This window comes from Mercenaria mercenaria, chromosome 18 (genome assembly GCF_021730395.1).
Source record: "Mercenaria mercenaria strain notata chromosome 18, MADL_Memer_1, whole genome shotgun sequence".
Lineage (NCBI taxonomy): Eukaryota > Metazoa > Mollusca > Bivalvia > Venerida > Veneridae > Mercenaria > Mercenaria mercenaria.
Genome location: NC_069378.1, coordinates 12427817 through 12447094, shown reverse-complemented (window position 1 = coordinate 12447094; position 19278 = coordinate 12427817). Strand labels below are relative to the sequence as shown.

The 19278-nt window shown below is 34.9% G+C and overlaps 1 protein-coding gene across 1 annotated transcript in view; it reads left to right on the top strand.

Moving 5' to 3' along the window:
- LOC123537780 (ras-related protein Rab-5C-like) overlaps positions 1 to 19278 on the top strand; it is a 329876-nt gene that overhangs the window by 214430 nt on the left and 96168 nt on the right. The gene's annotated exons all lie outside the window — the stretch shown is intronic.

Genomic DNA, 19278 nt, shown 5'->3' with positions numbered 1-19278 from the left:
TTTTTAAGCTATGAGCATCACAAACAAGAAGTCCACTATTTTGGCTATTTCAAGGGCAATAACTCTGTAAAAGCTCAAAGATTCCCAAGAAGAATGCCAAGTGTGCAAGGATACATCATGATAAAGACTCGGGCAAGGTTTCATGAATTAACATCAAATACTTTTTGAGCTAGGCACATAATTAGGTGAAAATGTGCAATTTTCTTTTACTATTTCAGGGGCTGTAACTTTAAACATAGGGGTGGAGCCAGCCAAAAAATATAAGGTGTGCAAGTTTATATCATGATAAAGACTTATGCAAGTTTTCAACCATTTATATTAAATACTTTTTGAGCTAGGTGCGTCACAAGGTGAAAACGTGCATTTTTGACTATTTCAGGGGCCATAACTCTAAAAATAGGGGGCGGACCAAAATGAAAAATAGGAGGTGCGCAAGTTCATATCATGATTAAGACTTATGCAAGGTTTTATGAATCCATATCAAATACGTTTTGAGCTAGATGCATCACAAGGTAAAAATGTGCATTTTTGACTTTTTCGGGGGCCATAACTCTGAAAACAGGGGGTTGAGCCAGACGAAAAATAGGTGCGCAAGTTCATATCATGATAAAGACTCGCGTAAGGTTTCATCAATTTATACAAAATACTTTTTGAGCTAGGTGGTCACAAGGTGAAAATGTGCATTTTTGACTATTTCAGTACAAACAGTAGAATTATATATCTTGACTGAAATATTGGCTTATTTCAATAGATTTTACCTGGAACAAACATTTCCAAACATAGAAATTACTGATAGTTATTACCAGCCTATTAACTATTGAGTCTGTTTAGTGAACATTAAGTCCCATTTTAATACATATCATTGGCTTCTAAGGCTTATCATTTGTTATTGATAAACAATGACATTATGCTCACACAGACATTTCACTTGATGTCACATAAGAACTATGACATTATGCTCACACAGATATTTCACTTGATGTCACATAAGAACTATGATATTATGCTCACACAGACATTTCATCTGACATCACAAAAGAACTATGACATTGTGCTCACACAGGCATTTCACTTGATGTCTCATAAGAATTATGACATTATGTTCACACAGATATTTCACTTGATGTCACATAAGAACAATATCATTTTGCTCACACAGACATTTCACTTGCTCTCACATAAGAACCTTGACATTATGCTCACAAAGACATTTCATTTGAAGTCACATAAGAACTATGACATTATGCTCACACAGATGTTTCACTTGATGTCACATAAGAACTATGACATTACGTTACTGACAATAAATTTACACGCTTGTATGAAAAATAGATTTTGTTAACAACCTGTAATGTCTGTATTACTAGATTTTATTCACATCTAGTTATTTTAATGTGTATACAAAAAAAAAATATGCTCCATCTAAAAAAACAAAATCAGTTCGATTTAAGAAATAATAAATTTGTTCCTATATTTTATCATGTAATAAAATATGGGCAGGAGTTTGGATGCGCAATAATTAAGTCATGAGAGCGTAGCAAGAGTGATTTAATATTCACATCCGAAACGACTGCCCATATTTTATTAACTGATAAAACTATTGGAACATATTATTTCAATTCTAACCACACAAATTCTTCACATTTTACAGCACTACATTTTAGCTCGATACCTCATTTGGCTGGCCATATGCTATTATAAAAACCTCCCTACAAAAGGAAAGCGTTGCATAAAACAGAATTTTCAGATATTCATTAAATTTGGATTAAAGTATTAAGTAGTTCGTAACTGCTGTGAAAATGTTATTTCTAGTAACATCTAAGGTCAGATTTAGAAATCAGATGTAAAATCTTCATTCAAAGTTTATTTATGCAGTTTTTAATAATATAGTACATATTACCTTCATGATGGCATCGAAACAAACACGCCAGAACATAGTGGCATATAAATATGTAAACACTTCAGTCTGGAAGATTGGAACATGAATTATGATTTATTTATTCTCAAAGTAGAATCTAGTTGACATTTATGGTGCCAGATAAAGCTGCAAGAAAACCTGTAAAACACAAAGTCTGACTGTAACTGTAAGCTGCAAGAAACCTGTAGAACACAAAGTTTGACTGTAACTGTAAGCTGCAAGAAACCTGTAGAACACAAAGTTTGACTGTAACTGTAAGCTGCAAGAAACCTGTAGAACACAAAGTTTGACTGTAACTGTAAGTTGCAAGACACTTGTAAAACACAAAGTTTGACTGTAACTGTAAGTTGCAAGACACTTGTAGAACACAAAGTAACTGTAAGTTGTAAGACACATGTAGAACAAAGTTTGACTGTAACTGTAAGTTGTAAGACACTTGTAGAACAAAGTCTGACTGTAACTGTAAGTCGTAAGACACTTGTAGAACAAATTTTGTATCACAATACGAATGTTAAAATATCTGAAAACTTTCATTTTCACAAAAAGATCATGAACCTTAAGTGGGCAATATCTGGATACAGCAGTATTTTAGCTGTTAGCAAACAACTCACACACTGATGTTCCATTATTGGTTGCGGGTTGATCCCGCTACCAAAGTTAAAGTGTATTTCTGACAATCATAGCATTTTTATTTGATTCCAAGTCACATCCAAAGGATGTTCATGTGCTACACAAAATAGTCCCATTCATGAACAATGTGGATGAATTATCAATGATCAAGCAGTTCTTATTCATCCTCTATCCATTCACACTGGCCATTTAGATTATATAAGATCTATCAATGATAAGGTATTCCAGTCCATGGTTACATCACTGACTTCCAGCTGTCAATGGATTATAAGATCCGATTTTTCTGATAAGGAACGCCCCCCTTGGATATTGTTGCTATGTCTCACAAGCTTTCTCCAAAATGGCGGATACACACGATACCGCTATGACGGATTCTCTTTTTAATATAAAGTATCTAAATCTTCTACTCATTACTGAAAAAAAGATCAAAAACCTTTCAGATCACGCGTGAAATGAATCATTTAATAATTATAATTTAGGTTACATTAATTCCGTAAAGAAAAGTGATGAAATGTAAGCTGTTAAATGTCAGTGCTAGTAAGGTCTTCATAAATATGAAAGTCATAGAATTTGATAAATTTGTTTATTTTGGGACCGCAGAAATTGTTCACAGACTATTGGTATAAAGTATAATACATATCATAAAAATAAATCACGATACAGTTGCGTCCTTGCAAAGAGGTATATATCTATAAATAAATTAAAGTTGAATCTGTTGATTTCACTGAATAATACCTGCGCGTTGTAAATTCTATATATTCGTGCATGATATGTTTGCTTTTACGCAACCGATATATGATGATTCAAAATTTCTTTCATTTCTATATTTGCAAATAAGTACCAGTATATTATTTAAATGTTAATTAAAATCATTGTATTTTATTTTAATATGTTGTAATCTCCTGGAGACTCGACTGATACTGTTAGCCACAACATCGTTATGTGTGGAAATTCTGCAATATTTGTGTATACCTTCTGAAGGAATGTCACGCGGTTTGAAAAAGTTAAACTTTGGCAGTATGTATCATGGTTATCGCCCGCTGTGAACGACAAAAGGAAACAGATCGATTGTCACATCGGTGTTAATCACAAGTAGTGTGTGCCTGTTATAAGTTGTAATTGATAATGCATGTTTATATTGAAAAGAAAGAGTAACAAATCAGCAGGTGTTAACGTTTTTCAATATGCGACACATTATCTGATTATTTGATCAGTCACTGCTACAAATTGACATAATTCTTACAAGCTGTACACAATGATATTTATGGACATCTAAGTGGTTATTAAATAAAGAAGCCATACGATCATTTAACGCATGTTAGTTCTATATTCATTGAGATTTGTATTTTGAAAACAAGAAAGTTAAGAAATATATGTCTATACATCGTTACGGAATTTTATGCTCATTGCGATATTAAAACACTCATGAACTCGCACAAACGCACTCACAGACATTATTCCGAAATATATACATAGCAAGTTGGACAAAAGATGCCGTAACACCTTCCGAATGTATGCTGATTCCAATGAAAAAATACGTATTTGTATCTATAAAAATAGATAATCAGAACATCAACTTATGTTAGTTAGGCGTTATTGTTGTATGGCCCCTCTTGTTACTGGCTACAAGTTTTTTTTTTCTAATTGTGGTAACGCAACCAACATCATTTTCATAACAATCTTTCTTCATTTCAGTTGGTTCACACACCATCTGCAACATTAAATAAGGCAAGAAACTTGAATAACGTATTCAAAATTACTTCTGATATTCTTATGGAGAAAAACAAAAAATCAATTCACGGAATATCTAGCATTTAAATTCTTATACAAAGTCTGTCGAGTGTTGCTGAAACTAATAATGATAATGCATTCGACATTACTTCTGACATTAGGAGAGAAGCAAAAAATCAGTTCACGAATATTTAGCATTAAAATTCTTATACAAAATGTGCAGAGCGTGGCTGAAATTTGGAGATCGCCGTTCACATGTATGCTTTATTTGCCTTAAAGAATTTTGTTTCCTCGACTGAAACATCGAATGAAAATCCTGTAACACCTGTCTGAGAACAAATTAAACAAGAGGGCCATGATGGCCCTATATCGCTCACCTGTTATCATTGCACTTGAGGACAAGAAGGTCCTCAGAAAAAATATCTAAGTCCACAGGAACAACAAAGAGAAGAAATTTAACCAAAAAGAAAAAAAATTCTTACAAGGTACAGATATGTCAAAATACACCTAAAAATTGGAGGTACCATCCATGTTGTACCACAGAAAAATGGTCTCGGTTTTTCCCTACGGCCAATAATAAAAAAGTTACTAAAAATAAGCTATTTATAGTAACGTAAAAGGGAAGTAATTAAAAAAAAAAAATTTTTGTAAGTGAACAAAAGAAGGATCTGCCAAATAAATCTGTTGACATAAATGAAATTTCAGATCAGTATCTTCATTAGTTACGGAGATATACCCATTTTAATTTGAAATAAAGGGAGGTAATTTGACATAAAATCAGTCCATAGTTATCTACCCTGATTGGCTCAGTCCAACTAATGACAATAATGAAATTTCAAATAAGTCCTATAAGTACTTACTGATATAAATCCATTTTGATTACAATCAGGGGAAGTAATCAGATATAAAATAACTCTGGAACCTACGATTGGATCTGATTTGTCATGGAATCCAAGATTTATTGTTGTTGAAGATATTTTGGAAGTTTGTATCAAATAAAACCATAAAAGAAGTATCTATATGGCTGCAAAAGCCAAAATAGCCAATTTTGGACCTTTAAGGGGCCATAACTCTGGAACCCATGAAGGAATCTGGCCAGTTCAAGAAAGGAACCAAGATCTTGTGGTGATACAAGTTGTGTGCAAGTTTGTTTAAAATCAAATCATAAATGAAGCTGCTATTGTGCAGACAAGGTCAAAATAGCTAATTTTGGCCCTTTCAGGGGCCATAACTCTGGAACCCATAAAGGGATCTGGCCAGTTTAAAAAAGGAACCGAGATCTTATGGTGACACAAGTTTTGTGCAAGTTTGATTAAATTCAAATCATAAATGAAGCTGCTATTGTGCAGACAAGGTCAAAACAGCTAATTCTGGCCCTTTCAGGGGCCATAACTCTGGAACCCATAATGGAATCTGGCCAGTTCAAGAAAGGAACCAAGATCTTATAGTGATACAAGTTGTGTGCAAGTTTGGTTAAAATAAAATCATAAATGAAGCTGCTATTGTGCAAACAAGGTTAAAATAGCTAATTCTGGCCCTTTCAGGGGCCATAACTCTGGAACCCATAATGGGATCTGGCCAGTTCAAGAAAGGAACCAAGATCTTCTGGTGATACAAGTTGTGTGCCAGTTTGGTAAAAATCAAGTTATAAATAAAGCTGCTATTGTGCAGACAAGGTCAAAATAGCTAATTTTGGCCCTTTCAGGGGCCATAACTCTGGAACCCATAATGGGATCTGGCCAGTTCAAGAAAGGAACCGAGATCTTATGGTGATACAAGTTGTGTGCAAGTTTGGTTAAAATAAAATCATAAATGAAACCACTATTGTGCAGACACGAAATTGTTGACGCACGCACGGACGGACGGACGCACGGACGCACGGACTGACGACGGACGACGGACGAAGGGTGATCACAAAAGCTCACCTTGTCACTATGTGACAGGTGAGCTAAAAATAGCTGTAATTTCTTGAAATGATACACTTGATAAATGAACATGCTACATCGGTTTTCGCAATTATTTATTACATGTGGTCACTTCTTTTCTTATTTCTAGATGTCATATTTACATTTTATATGTAAAGCATCTCAAGAACGTAAAAGAATGCTGTTTTTATTTAGAACTTTACAGTCTGTAGGTACTTAGTTACTGTAAGCCTGTGAGACACAATGGCGCCTTAGCAACGAAGTCTACGGATCGACAGAAAACGCTTTATCTTATTGGCCAATATTATTGGTTTGACTGACAGATCGGATCCATGCATTAAGATAAGTTCATGTAAGGTCAGGCAGAGTTTATCTTAGATATGAAGCACACTAGTATTTGTTTGTTATACATGTATATTTATAGACTGGCATTTAAAATGAAAATAAATCTAGCAACCACCAGGCATCTCAAGGCTTTGATTGGAAGACTGCTAACACTTAACAAAATATCTTTTTTTTCTAAATAGGTGTCTTGTAGCCAAACAAATACAGGACTTTAGTGTCTTTAAGTGTAAGATCAAAATTAATTACACGATTTTTAGTGAATTATTGAAGTATATCTGGTATTTTCACAGTAAAAATATTTGTATTTTTCACTGGTAAGAAACTATAAAATGGGTAAATTTTGTCAAAACATATACAGAAAATTGTTTTATATGTAAAACCTAAATATCTCTCACATATGAAAACTATGTCTTACATTTTCACACGCAGCCGTGCCATTCATGAAAATACTGCCTCTGGTATTCACTCATGAAAGATATTTATATCTTACACTGTAACAAACAAAATACCCTCTATATATTCACATAATGTCTATTGCAACAAAAAGACCTCAAAATGACTATGTTTATAGCAGGTGAATGGAATTATATATTTTGCTTCACATTTTAACATGAAAGGATGTATATTTCTATTTTACTGGAAAAACAATTACGACTGAAAAAACATTTAAAATTTTTATGTAAAGTATTCTGTACAAGTTAACTATGTCAAAAATGTGTACAAAAAATGTACTTGAACAATTTAATATTATACAACCGTTTAATTCATCACATACAACATATATATACAGGTATATAACTTGGCGATATATGACCATTTTGTGTCGATTCGCCGTAAAACCCAACTCACTCATATATCCAAAATGTATTGTAATTCAAAAATACAATATAAATACAGGGAAAAAGAACAAAGTGAAGGAGATCCACTAATAAACTCTTTGACATAGGATGGCCCTATATCGCTCACCTGAGTACCATTGCTTTAACCAAAAATCAAAAATTCTTACAAGGTACAGATATGTTAAAATACACCTATAAACTGGAAGTACCATCCATGTTGTATCACAGAAAAGTGGTCTCAGTTTTTCCCTACGGCCAATAATAAAAAAGTTACTAAATAAGCTATTTATAGTAACATAAAAGGAAAGTAATGAAAAAAAATATTGTAAGCGAACAAAAGAAGGATCTGCCAAATAAAAACAAGAGCACTGCAATGCAACGCAAATGCAGAGCAATATTCACATAAAACAAAGTCATATGACCTTTGACCCCTAAGTGTGACCTTGACATTGAATTCAGCCATCCGAAACATGCGCTCTGCACATCCTTTCAAAGAGTGAACATTTGTGTCAGGTTTCTCTGAAATTCATCAAGGGGTTCAAGAGTTACAGAGCGGAAGGGAAATTACTAACCAACACACAGACGGACACTGAGGCGATAACATAATACGTCCCTGCGGGCATATAAAAAAGAATCAAGAAATTATGGTGATACAAGTTGTGTGCAAGTCTGGTTAAAATGAAATCATAAATGAAGCTGCTATTGTGCAGACAAGGTCAAAATAGCCAATTTTGGCCCTTTCAAGGGCCATAACTCTGGAACCCATTATGGGATCTGGCCGGTTCAAGAATGGAACCAAGATCTATTGTTGACACAAGTTTTGTGCAAGTTTGATTAAATTCAAATCATAAATGAAGCTGCTATTGTGCAGACAAGGTCAAAATAGCTAATTCCGGCCCTATCAGGGGCCATAACTCTGGAACCCATTAAGGGATCTGGCCGGTTCAAGAAAAGAACCAAGATCTTATGGTGACAAAAGTTTTGTGCAAGTTTGGTTAAAATCAAATCATAAATGAAGCTGCTATTGTGCAGACAAGGTCAAAATAGCTAATTTTTGCCCTTTCAGGGCCCATAACTCTGGAAACCATAACGGGATCTGGCCAGTTCAAGAAAGGAACCGAGATCTTATGGTGATACAAGTTGTGTGCAAGTTTGGTTAAAATAAAATCCCTTCAGGGGCCATAACTCTGGAACCCATAATGGAATCTTGCCAGTTCCAGAAAGGAACCAAGACCTTATCATGATACAAGTTGTGTGCAAGTTGGTAAAAATCAAATCATAAATAAAGCTGCTATTGTACAGACAAGGTCAAAATAGCTCATTTTGGGCCTTTCAGGGGCCATAACTCTGGAACCCATTAAGGAATCTGGCCAGTTCCAGAAAGGAACCAAGATCTTATGGTGATACAAGTTGTGTGCAAGTTTGGTAAAAATCAAATCATAAATGAAGCTGCTATTGCGCAGACAAGCTCAAAATAGCTAATTTTTGCCCTTTCAGGGCCCATAACTCTGGAAACCATCACGGGATCTGGCCAGTTCAAGAAAGGAACCGAGACCTTATGGTGATACAAGTTGTGTGTAAGTTTGGTTAAAATAAAATCATAAATGAAACCACTATCGTGCAGACAAGAAGTTGTTGACGGATGCACACACGGACGGACGGATTGACGACGGACGAAGGGTGATCACAAAAGCTCACCTTGTCACTATGTGACAGGTGAGCTAAAAATGAACAGATACAAAATGAAATTAAAGAAATAAATTGGTGTAAAAATATAAGTAAAAAAACCCCAAACATTTTCACTTTTTATACCCCTGCGACCTTGACTTTTAACTCTTAAATCAATGGAGTCAGGTACACATAAGACCAACATATGAAATTTCAATGTCCTTGGTGAAATACTTGTCCAGATACTGAGTGGAAACCATTTTCTATGTTCAGGTACCTGTGACCTTGACCTTTGACCCAGTGGCCCTAAAAACCCTAGGGGTCATGTACACATCAAGACTAACATATGTATGAAGTTTCAAAGTCCTAGGTGAAATACTTGTCCCAATATTGAGTGAAATAAGGTTAACACATTCAAGTCCCTGTGACCTTGACCTTTGACCCAGTGACCCTTAAATAATTTGGGGTCATATACACTTTAAGACCAAGATACCTATGAAGTTTCAAGGTCCTAGGTGAAATACTTGTCCAAATATTGAGTAAATATACTTGTCCAAATATTGAGTAAACGAAAAGGTTAACATTATTCCATCCATCGGCCCATCTGCCCATCCATCCGCCTGCATGGACCTAATCTAAAAGCCAGATTTTTCTTTGAAAACGCAGATAAAATAACATCTTATAAAACTCATTGTATTGCTATTATTCAGTAAATGTGACTTATGGCAAAAATGAATAAAACAGTTTAATAATGTATTATTAAGGCAAGACTTGATGAACATATCATTATGTTTTAACATAAGATGCAAACATATATATATTTACCCAACATAAATAATCAAAAAACTAAATAATAATTCAGATTACAAAAGCCGCTTTAAAAAATTCTCAATAAAAAATGACTCACTGGATTATTTACAGTGCAGAAAAATAAAATTAACAGTTACTGTATATAAAGCATACAGTATTGTATAACATAGATATGAAAAGTTATAAACAAGAGCTCACAGAACACAAAATGCATTCTGTAATTGCACAAGGAAGAGAAATTATTTGGTCACTGTACACAAAAGTTCTACTGTTCTGGGTCACTGTGACCTTGACCTTTTGACATCAAAATCAATAGGGGTCATCTGCTGATCATGATTAACCTCCCTATTAACTTTCACAATCCTAGGCCCAAGCATTCTCAATTTATCGTCAGAAAACAGTTTAACTATTCTGGGTCACTATGAACTTGACCTCTGGTCTAAAAAGCAATATGGGTTATCTGCTGGTCATAACCAACCTCCCTGTCAATTTTCATGATCCTAGGCCCAAACGTTCTTGCATTATAATCTGGAAACCGTTTAACTGTTCCTGGTCACTGTGACCTTGACCTTTGACCTACTGAACTCAAAATCAATAGGGGCATCTGCTGATCATGATCTATTTCCCTATCAAGTTTTGTGATCCTAGGCCCAAGCGTTCTCAAGTTGACGTGAAGAAACAGTTTAACTGTTCCGGGTCACTGTGACCTTGACCTTTAATCTAGTGACCTCAAAAGCAATACTAAGGGCTCATTTGCTGCCCCTGACTAGCCTCCCTATCAACACTGTTAAGCTATCTTCCTCACACTGTTCAATTGTTTCAGGTCACTGTGACCTTGACCTTTGACCTACTGATCTCAAAATCAATAGGGGTCATCTACTGGTTATGACCAACCTCCCTATCAACTTTCATGATCCTAACCCAACCGTTCTCGAGTTATAATCCGGAAACGGATTGGTCTACAGACCGACCGACAGACCAACATCTGCAAAACAATATACCCCTCCTTCTTCGATTGGGGCATAACATTCAGCTGTATTTACAGTGTTTACAATTCCGGTATTGTTTGTTAAAATGTAACTAAAGTTTTATCACTCTGAATATTATACTGTAATTCCCAATATTTTATCAATCATGTGCATTATATTGTAACTCAAATAACCTTCAAAATATTTATAAGGTACAGAAAGATTATGTTTGCAATAATACCAGATCAAATATTAAGTATAATACAAATACTCTCTCTTATAGAAACTCTCATAGAAACAGTAATACATGTATCATCTTGGCAGTATTATAACTCAAAATGTTGTCAATCTGATTTTAACAAGTGAATGAAGTATTGCCATGCAATACAAAGTCCCCTACTGGAAGGCACCTAATTTTCTCTACTGCAGTATAACATAATGAACTGATATCTGTCAATGATGTATAAACAATATTGTACTATATATACAATATGTTATAACAAAACACTTGGATTAAAATTTATATATATAAAAACCTACAGTTGTTTTCATATTGAATTTTTTTGGCTGATTATAAAAATGTTATCATGTAAGTTATTTATAGTAACAACAAAGGGAAATTAATCTTTAAAAAAAAAAAAAAAAAAAAAAAAAAAAAAAAAAAAAAAAATCTATATAATACAAGTCCACAAGAAACTCTTTACCAGGTAGAGATAGGTCAAAATACACCTAAAAATTGGATGTAACATGCATGCTGTACCACAGAAAAGTGGTCTCGATTTTTCTCTACCGCCAGTAATAAAAAAGTTACAATAAAATCTATTTATAGTAACAACAAAGGGACGTAATTCTAAAAACAAGGGTGCCTCATGGTGGTGAACATTTGGTCCAAGTTACATCAAAATCCCTCCATGCATGAAGAAGAAATGTCCCATACAAAGTCATTATTGAATTTGACCTTTGACCTCTAAATATGACCTTGACCTTAGACCTAGGGACCTGGTTCTTGCGCATGACATGTTTTCTCATCCAGGGGAATATTTGTGCCAGCTGATATCTAAATCCTGCTTTGCATGACAAAGTTATAGACTGGACAGGAAAAAAATCCTCTTGACCTTTGATCTCAAAGTGTGACCTTGACATTTAAGCTAGGGTATTGGGTGTTGCGCATGACACGTCGTCTCATCATGGGAAACATTTATGCCAAGTAATATTGTAATCCCTTGATGGATGACAGAGTTCTGGATCGGACAGGGCAAAAACCTTATTGACCTTTGACCTCCAATTGTGACCTTGACCTTTGAGCTAAGGGTCTGAGCTTTGCGCATGACATGTTGTCTCATCATGGGGAACATTTGTGTCAAGTAATATTAAAATCCCTTCATGGATGGCAGAGTTATGGACGGGACAGGAAAAAAACTCTGTTGACCTTTGACCCCCAATTGTGACCTTGACCTTTGAGCTAGGGGTCTGGGATTTGCGCATGACACGTCGTCTCATCATGGGGAACACTTGTGCTAAGTGATATTAAAATTCCTTAATGAATGTCAGAGTTATGGACCGGACACGAAACAGACCCTGTTCATGCTATGTTAACATTTGACTGCTAAGTGTGACCTTGACCTTTGAGCTAGGGGTCTGAAAGTTGTGCATGACACATCGTCTTATTATGAGGTACATTTGTGCCAAGTAATATTAAAATCCCTTCATAGATGGGAAAGTTATGGACCGGACAGGAAAAAAGCCTTGTTGACCTTTGACCTCCAATTGTGGCCTTGACCTTTAAGCTAGGGGTCCAGGTTTTGCGCGTGACACGTCGTCTCCTCATGGGGAACATTTGTGCCAAGTAATATTAAAATCTCTTCATGGATGGGAGAGTTATGGACCGGACAGGAAAAAAGCCCTGTTGACCTTTGACCTCCAATTGTGACCTTGACCTTTGAGCTAGGGGTCTGGGCTTTGCGCATGACACATCATCTCATCATGGGGAACATTTGTGCCAAGTAATACTAAAATCCCTTCAAGGATGGGAGAGTTGTGGACCGGACAGGAAAAAAGCCCTGTTGACCTTTGACCTCCAATTGTGACCTTGACCTTTGAGCTAGAGGTCCGGGTTTTGCGCATGACACGTCGTCTCATCATGGGGAACATTTGTGCCAAGTAATATTAAAATCCCTTCATGGATGGCAGAGTTATGGACCGGACACGAAATTGCGGACGGACGGACGGACGGACGGACAGACGGACGGACGGAATGACGGAAAAGTGCATTCCTATAGTCCCCGAAACTGGTTTTCAACCAGTAGGGGACTAATAAAGTTTTAGATGTGTTGGGAACTTTTCCACTGACAATATCTTTTTTAAAAACTTGATTCTTACTCTTTAGGATTTTCACTCAGAAATTTGTGTTGTAAAAATAATAAAAATTACCTCAGTATTTCTCAACAAAGCTTTAAGCAGTTTGGTTCAGACTGACAAAATTATCAATAGCTATTAAATGAAAATGTCAAACTTCAATTTTACTTAATATTCTATTTATCTAAATGAATATGCCTCTTTTTATGCATTTTGGCTTTAAGGGTTTAATTACATTTATTTAACAAAATAAAATAATTACTCTATGTAATATAATTGTCTGTCCCTTAAATAAATCACAGACACATAATATTAAACTTCAAAAGTCTAACAAAAGGTTATTCTTTAAATTAGATTTATCAAATTTTAACATTTCTATTAGCATAACTGGTAAATTAATAGTTGCTTCTTACATGCATGTCATTTTATAAATGGAAATAAAAAATGATTAAACAATATATGTTTACAGTCTTGTCATACACATATTCACGTGAAGCAGCACTGTTGGGGTAAATTCCATTTCACATGACAACACACTTGTAGCACTTCTGGAAATAGAAAAGTAAAACTTTATTATTTAATGAGAATAAAACATGGCAGTTTGTAATAATATCATTTTTTACATTTGCAAATTTAAAAACTATTATCAGTACTTTCTTTCTATATCTTAAATAAAGTAAAATGCATTTTTACTGTTTCTACTTCTTACGATTCCCACTGATTGTGTGCTGATAGAAATACAGGTGGTAAAAGAGCTTGGATATCTATTAAGTATGATAGCAGAACTCTTGATGTGTCAAGCACATACACATTAAAGGGACTTTTTAACAAGGACATACATCCAGTCAAAATAGTCTGCTAATATAAGTCTTTAACTTCCCTGAAACTTTCAAATCACTATAGTTTACATTGATATCATATATGAAATAGAAACAAATGAAAGTTTCTTTCAGTGTGGTAATCAATTTTTATACCAATACAGTCTTAAATGTTACTATAAAGTTAAGAACAATTTTTATAAGTGAAGAGAATCAAGTGGGTGGCCTTTCCCAGATTTTGTTGTCTATATTAACATAAATATAACAAAGAATATGATACAGTCCAACCTGTCTTAGCAGTCATTTGTATCAAGCAACTACTTATGATGTGAGCCATGCCATGAGAAACCAACGTAGTGGGTTTGCGACCAGCATGGATCCAGACCAGCCTGCGCAACAAGAGGGCCATGAAGGCCCTGTATCGCTCACCTGACCTTTTGACCTAAAGATCATCTATATTAACATTCTGACCAAGTTTCATTAAGATATGGTCATAAATGTGACCTCTAGAGCGTTAACTAGCTTTTCTTTTGATTTGACCCGGTGACTTAGTTTTTGACACCACATTACCCAGATTCGATTCTGACCTAAAGACTATCAAGGTTAACATTCTGACCAAGTTTCATGAAGATACAGTCATAAATGTGGCCTCTACAGTTTTAACAAGCTTTTCCTTTGATTTGACCTGGTGACCTAGTTTTTGACCCCACCTGACCCAGATTTACATTTGACCTAAAGATCATCAACATTAATATTCTGACCAAGTTTCATAAGAAATGGTCATAAATGTGGCTTACATAGTGTTAACTAGCTTTCCCTTTGATTTGACCCGGTGACCTAGTTTTTGGCCCCATCTGACCCAGATTTAAACTTCACCTAAAGATCATCAAGATTAACATTCCAACCAAGTTTCATTAAGATACGGTCATAAATGTGGCCTCTAAAGTGCTAACTAACTTTTCCTTTGATTTGACCCAGTGACCTAGTTTTTGACCCCACAAGACCAGATTCAAACTTGACCTAAAGATTATCAAGATTAACATTCTGACTAAGTTTCATGAAAATAAAGTCATAAATGTGGACTCTAGCGTCTTAACAAGCTTTTCCTCTGATTTGACCAAGTGACCTAGTTTTTGATCCCACCTAACCCAGATTTGAACCTGACCTAAAGATCATCAAGATTAACATTCTGACCAAGATTCACTAACATATGTTCATAAATGTGACCTCTAGAGTGTTAACTAGCTTTTCCTTTGATTTGACCTGGTGACCTAGTTTTTGATCCTACATGACCCAGATTCAAACTGGACCTAAAGATCATCAATATTAAAATTCTGACCAAGTTTCATGAAGATACAGTCATAAATGTTTCTACAGTTTTAACAAGCTTTTCCTTTAATTTGACCTGGTGACCTAGTTTTTTACCCCAGATGACCCAATATCAAATTCGTCCAAGATTTTATTGAGGGTAACATTCTGACCAAGTTCCATTAAGATTGGGCCAAAATTGTAACCTCTAGAGTGTTAACCGTCAAATTGTTGATGACGGACGGACGAACGACGGACACTGGGCGATCACAAAAGCTCACCTTGAGCACTTCGTGCTCAGGTGAGCTAAAAACTCATAATCTCATCTACGTATCATGTGGTTGCAAGTTCGATCCGCTGGCAGGGTGTATTTTCTCCATGACGATTTGACAGAAGACATTGTGTCTGAAATCATTTGTCCTCCACCTCTGATAATTCATGTGGGGAAGGTAGAAGTTACTTGTAGAGAACAGGCTTGTACAGAATCCAGGAACACTAGTTAGGTTAACTGCTCACCATTACATGACTGAAATACTGTTGAAAAATGGCGTTAAACCCAAAACAAACATGCACATATAGTAGAGGTAAAAATACCTATGAAAAATCCTTCAGTTAACTAGGCTTGCCACACAATAGTCTGAACAGGACTGACCATTACACTGAAAAAAGAATGTTGGAATTAACAAGTACCAGTAAAATGAAAATATAGAAACACTTACAATGTTATTAAGTTTTATCGTTAAGGCAGGTGAAGACCATCCCATAACTGGTAATCCAGAATCATATTTCATTCTGAATCAATCAGAGAGTATGATCCATACTTTACAGTGTGACCTGGTGAATCACATCTGGCATCCCCTCCAAGGCGTAGTAGTTTTCTACTTGTTGTTTTCTACTTTATTTCTGATTGCCATAGCAACAAGAATTTTGCACTGATGATTTGTTCTCTTCCTAATCAGAAGTCTACTCCCACATAAATTACACTTTTCAAACAATTTGTCCAACTGTTTTTCAAAAAATGATAAATTTTCTCTCTGTACATTTATTCAATGGTTATTCTTCTATCTCTTCCTCTACAATGTCACTAACATAACTTTCATCTAGATGCCAGTCCAAATCCTCCTTTGAATAACTTTCATTCACACTACTGTTAAATGTGGAATTTAATTCATCTCCATGCTTTTCAATACGGATGCAAGGCACCTCTGTTTGTGTTTCTATGGTGATTGTCTTTGATGCCTCTTGGACTGCAGCATGTTTCCTTTTCTGTTCAAACAAAATAAAAAGATAAGCAGATGTGTCTGAAAATAGTCAGAAATGCAACTAATATTAAAACATACAGTAGACATTGTATTAAGAGACCACCCAAGGGACTGCCAAGAAGTGGTCTCTTAATGGAATGGTCTCCACAATCCACAAACAGTGAAACCTATAGCTGGATTGTTTCTCAGTTCAACTGATACAATGGTTAACTGCATTCAGTCACATGCAAAACGTACTCGCTAATCACACAGGCGAGGAAATGTCCAGTAGAATTTTGGTACCCGGTTGCTTAATATTATACTTTCTTTGAATATTTTACCTGTTGGGACTACACTAATGTGGTCGCTAGTCGTTAAATAAAAAAGTTTTTAATGAAATGAATTTATGTACTGAAAATGTTTGGGAGGGACTTTGACCATTCGTTTAATACGAAAGTCGCTATATAGAGGTGGTCGCAAGTATGATGTTGACTGTACTGTGAAATCATTTTATTTAGTGGATATTAATTTTCTTGATTTTGACCAAATCAGCTATTTCGTGAGGATATGATTGTGTGACCTGTAGATTTTATCTTTTGAAGATAAAATGAATGGGAACATCGTTTGTTTGCTGGGACTTAATTTTGCTGACTGACACAACCACATAAATAAGTCCCCTACGAAAATCAATGATTTTGCAGAAATATAACTCTGACTTGACAAATTTATCATATGTTTATGATGAGACTTCTTTTCCCATCTACATGTATATGAGTTTTACATTACCATATATTTTTGCTTATAAGACGCACCCAACATCGAACATGCAATTTAGGGCTTCTTTTTCTGTTAATGCTCTGGTAGTAAATGCTTATAAGATGCTCCCCACACTTTGAACAGGAAATATGACTTCTAATAATGTATCTTCTAAGTGAAAATTAAGAAATAATATATCTGATTTAGTGATTTGTCGCTGAACAAATCATTGTTTGCAGTTCAGATGCGAAGGAAGTATATCACGAGGGCATAGCCCGAGTGATACAATAATACGCATCTGAACGACAAACAATGATTTTATTCAAGAGAAAATCACTAAATGAGATATGTTATTTCGATTCTAACACGTTACCAAGGACTTCAAAATACATCATTTACGGCATTCATTAAATATTTGCCCGTTTTCAATTGGTTTCTTTCCAGTGAGCCGCTATATGCCGTTTGACGCTATGACGTAATAACTGTGATGTCAGAACAGTGAATTGTTGTATAATAATTCACTGTTTTCAGCCTTCTCTGTTTAATAGGAAAATGAATCAGATCGTGTTAGAATATATGGTAGTTTCAACAGCATTTCAGTTTTAAGCAACACGTAACCAGTTTGTCATTTACCATTTGAGCAATTTGCTACAACAGTGCTGAAGTAGTCCAAACTATCTGTCAATCAATCTATACTTAGTCTATCAAACTATCTATATATCTATACACTAGAATTGTAACTATTGGTATGTTCATTTTGCATTGAATTATTATCTTGGAACAATCTGTGAGTAGGCACAGTAGCAAACTCTTAGTTTTACGTTATTACCCGTACAAAAACTTACGCCCTAAAAAAATTTGAGAAGACCGCCTAAGGTGTAGGCGGATTCCACTTAAATTGCAATTCAGGTTAATATAGCACAGATTCCGCCTATAAGCAGGAATACGCAGCGAAATATGCAAATTTTCTAAGGCGGAAACCAGTTAAAAAATCCGCCTAGCCAATATTTAGCAGGAAAAAAATACGCCTTAAAATTCCACCTAGAGAATTCACTAGCAGGAAAAAAATACGCCTTAAGAAATTCTTAACAAGAAAAATGTCTGCCATTTGGTTAAATTGTAAGAATCTAAAAAATACAAAGTACAATGCTACATGTATATCAGAATTTCAGTGTTGTAACAATTTATAGCTTTAACTGTAATTTTGAATTTCATTTTTCTAATTATTTAAGAAAAATACATATTTTTGACAAAATAAGAAGCATGGGGATCAAGAACTGATCAACATTTACAATGTACAAGAATTAAAAGTCATGAAAACTGATGACAAAAATAAGTCTGCATCTGTTTAGAATTATATGAATCAAATAAATGGAAAAAAATATCACATTTTACTTTTGATTTCATGCCTTGTGTATTTTATATATATAAAGGCACTTACTGTAGCTGATACCATTATGCTATTCACATAAATCTACTGTGCTCCACATGGTCCAGAATTTCAAACTATACAAACTATCATTTTTCCACCAAAACTGGTGCTATTTTATTAAAAAATCATGAAATCCATTAAGTCAGCCTAACTTTTCCGCCTAAGCCCTTAGGCAGAATACTGGTTAACTTAGCAGGATTCCATGTCTGTCTTATTTTTGCAGGAAAATCTTTGTTAGACAGATTTTTTAGGCGGTTTCCTGCTTATTTAAGGCGGAATCTGGTTAATATTTTCGTACGGGTATAGAAGTGTATACTTTCTTACTTACAATTAGGTTATACGGCACCTGGCACAGTAACTGAGAACAGCTTTTTTCATTCTCTAAATACACTGCAACATCCCAATACACATCTCTCAATGTTGTCTGCAAACATGTCAATTTCATGTCTTAATTATTTTGATAATCAATATCTTTTTTTACATATAAGGTGGTTAATCACATTTATGCACATTTTATGATATAAGGAACAAAAA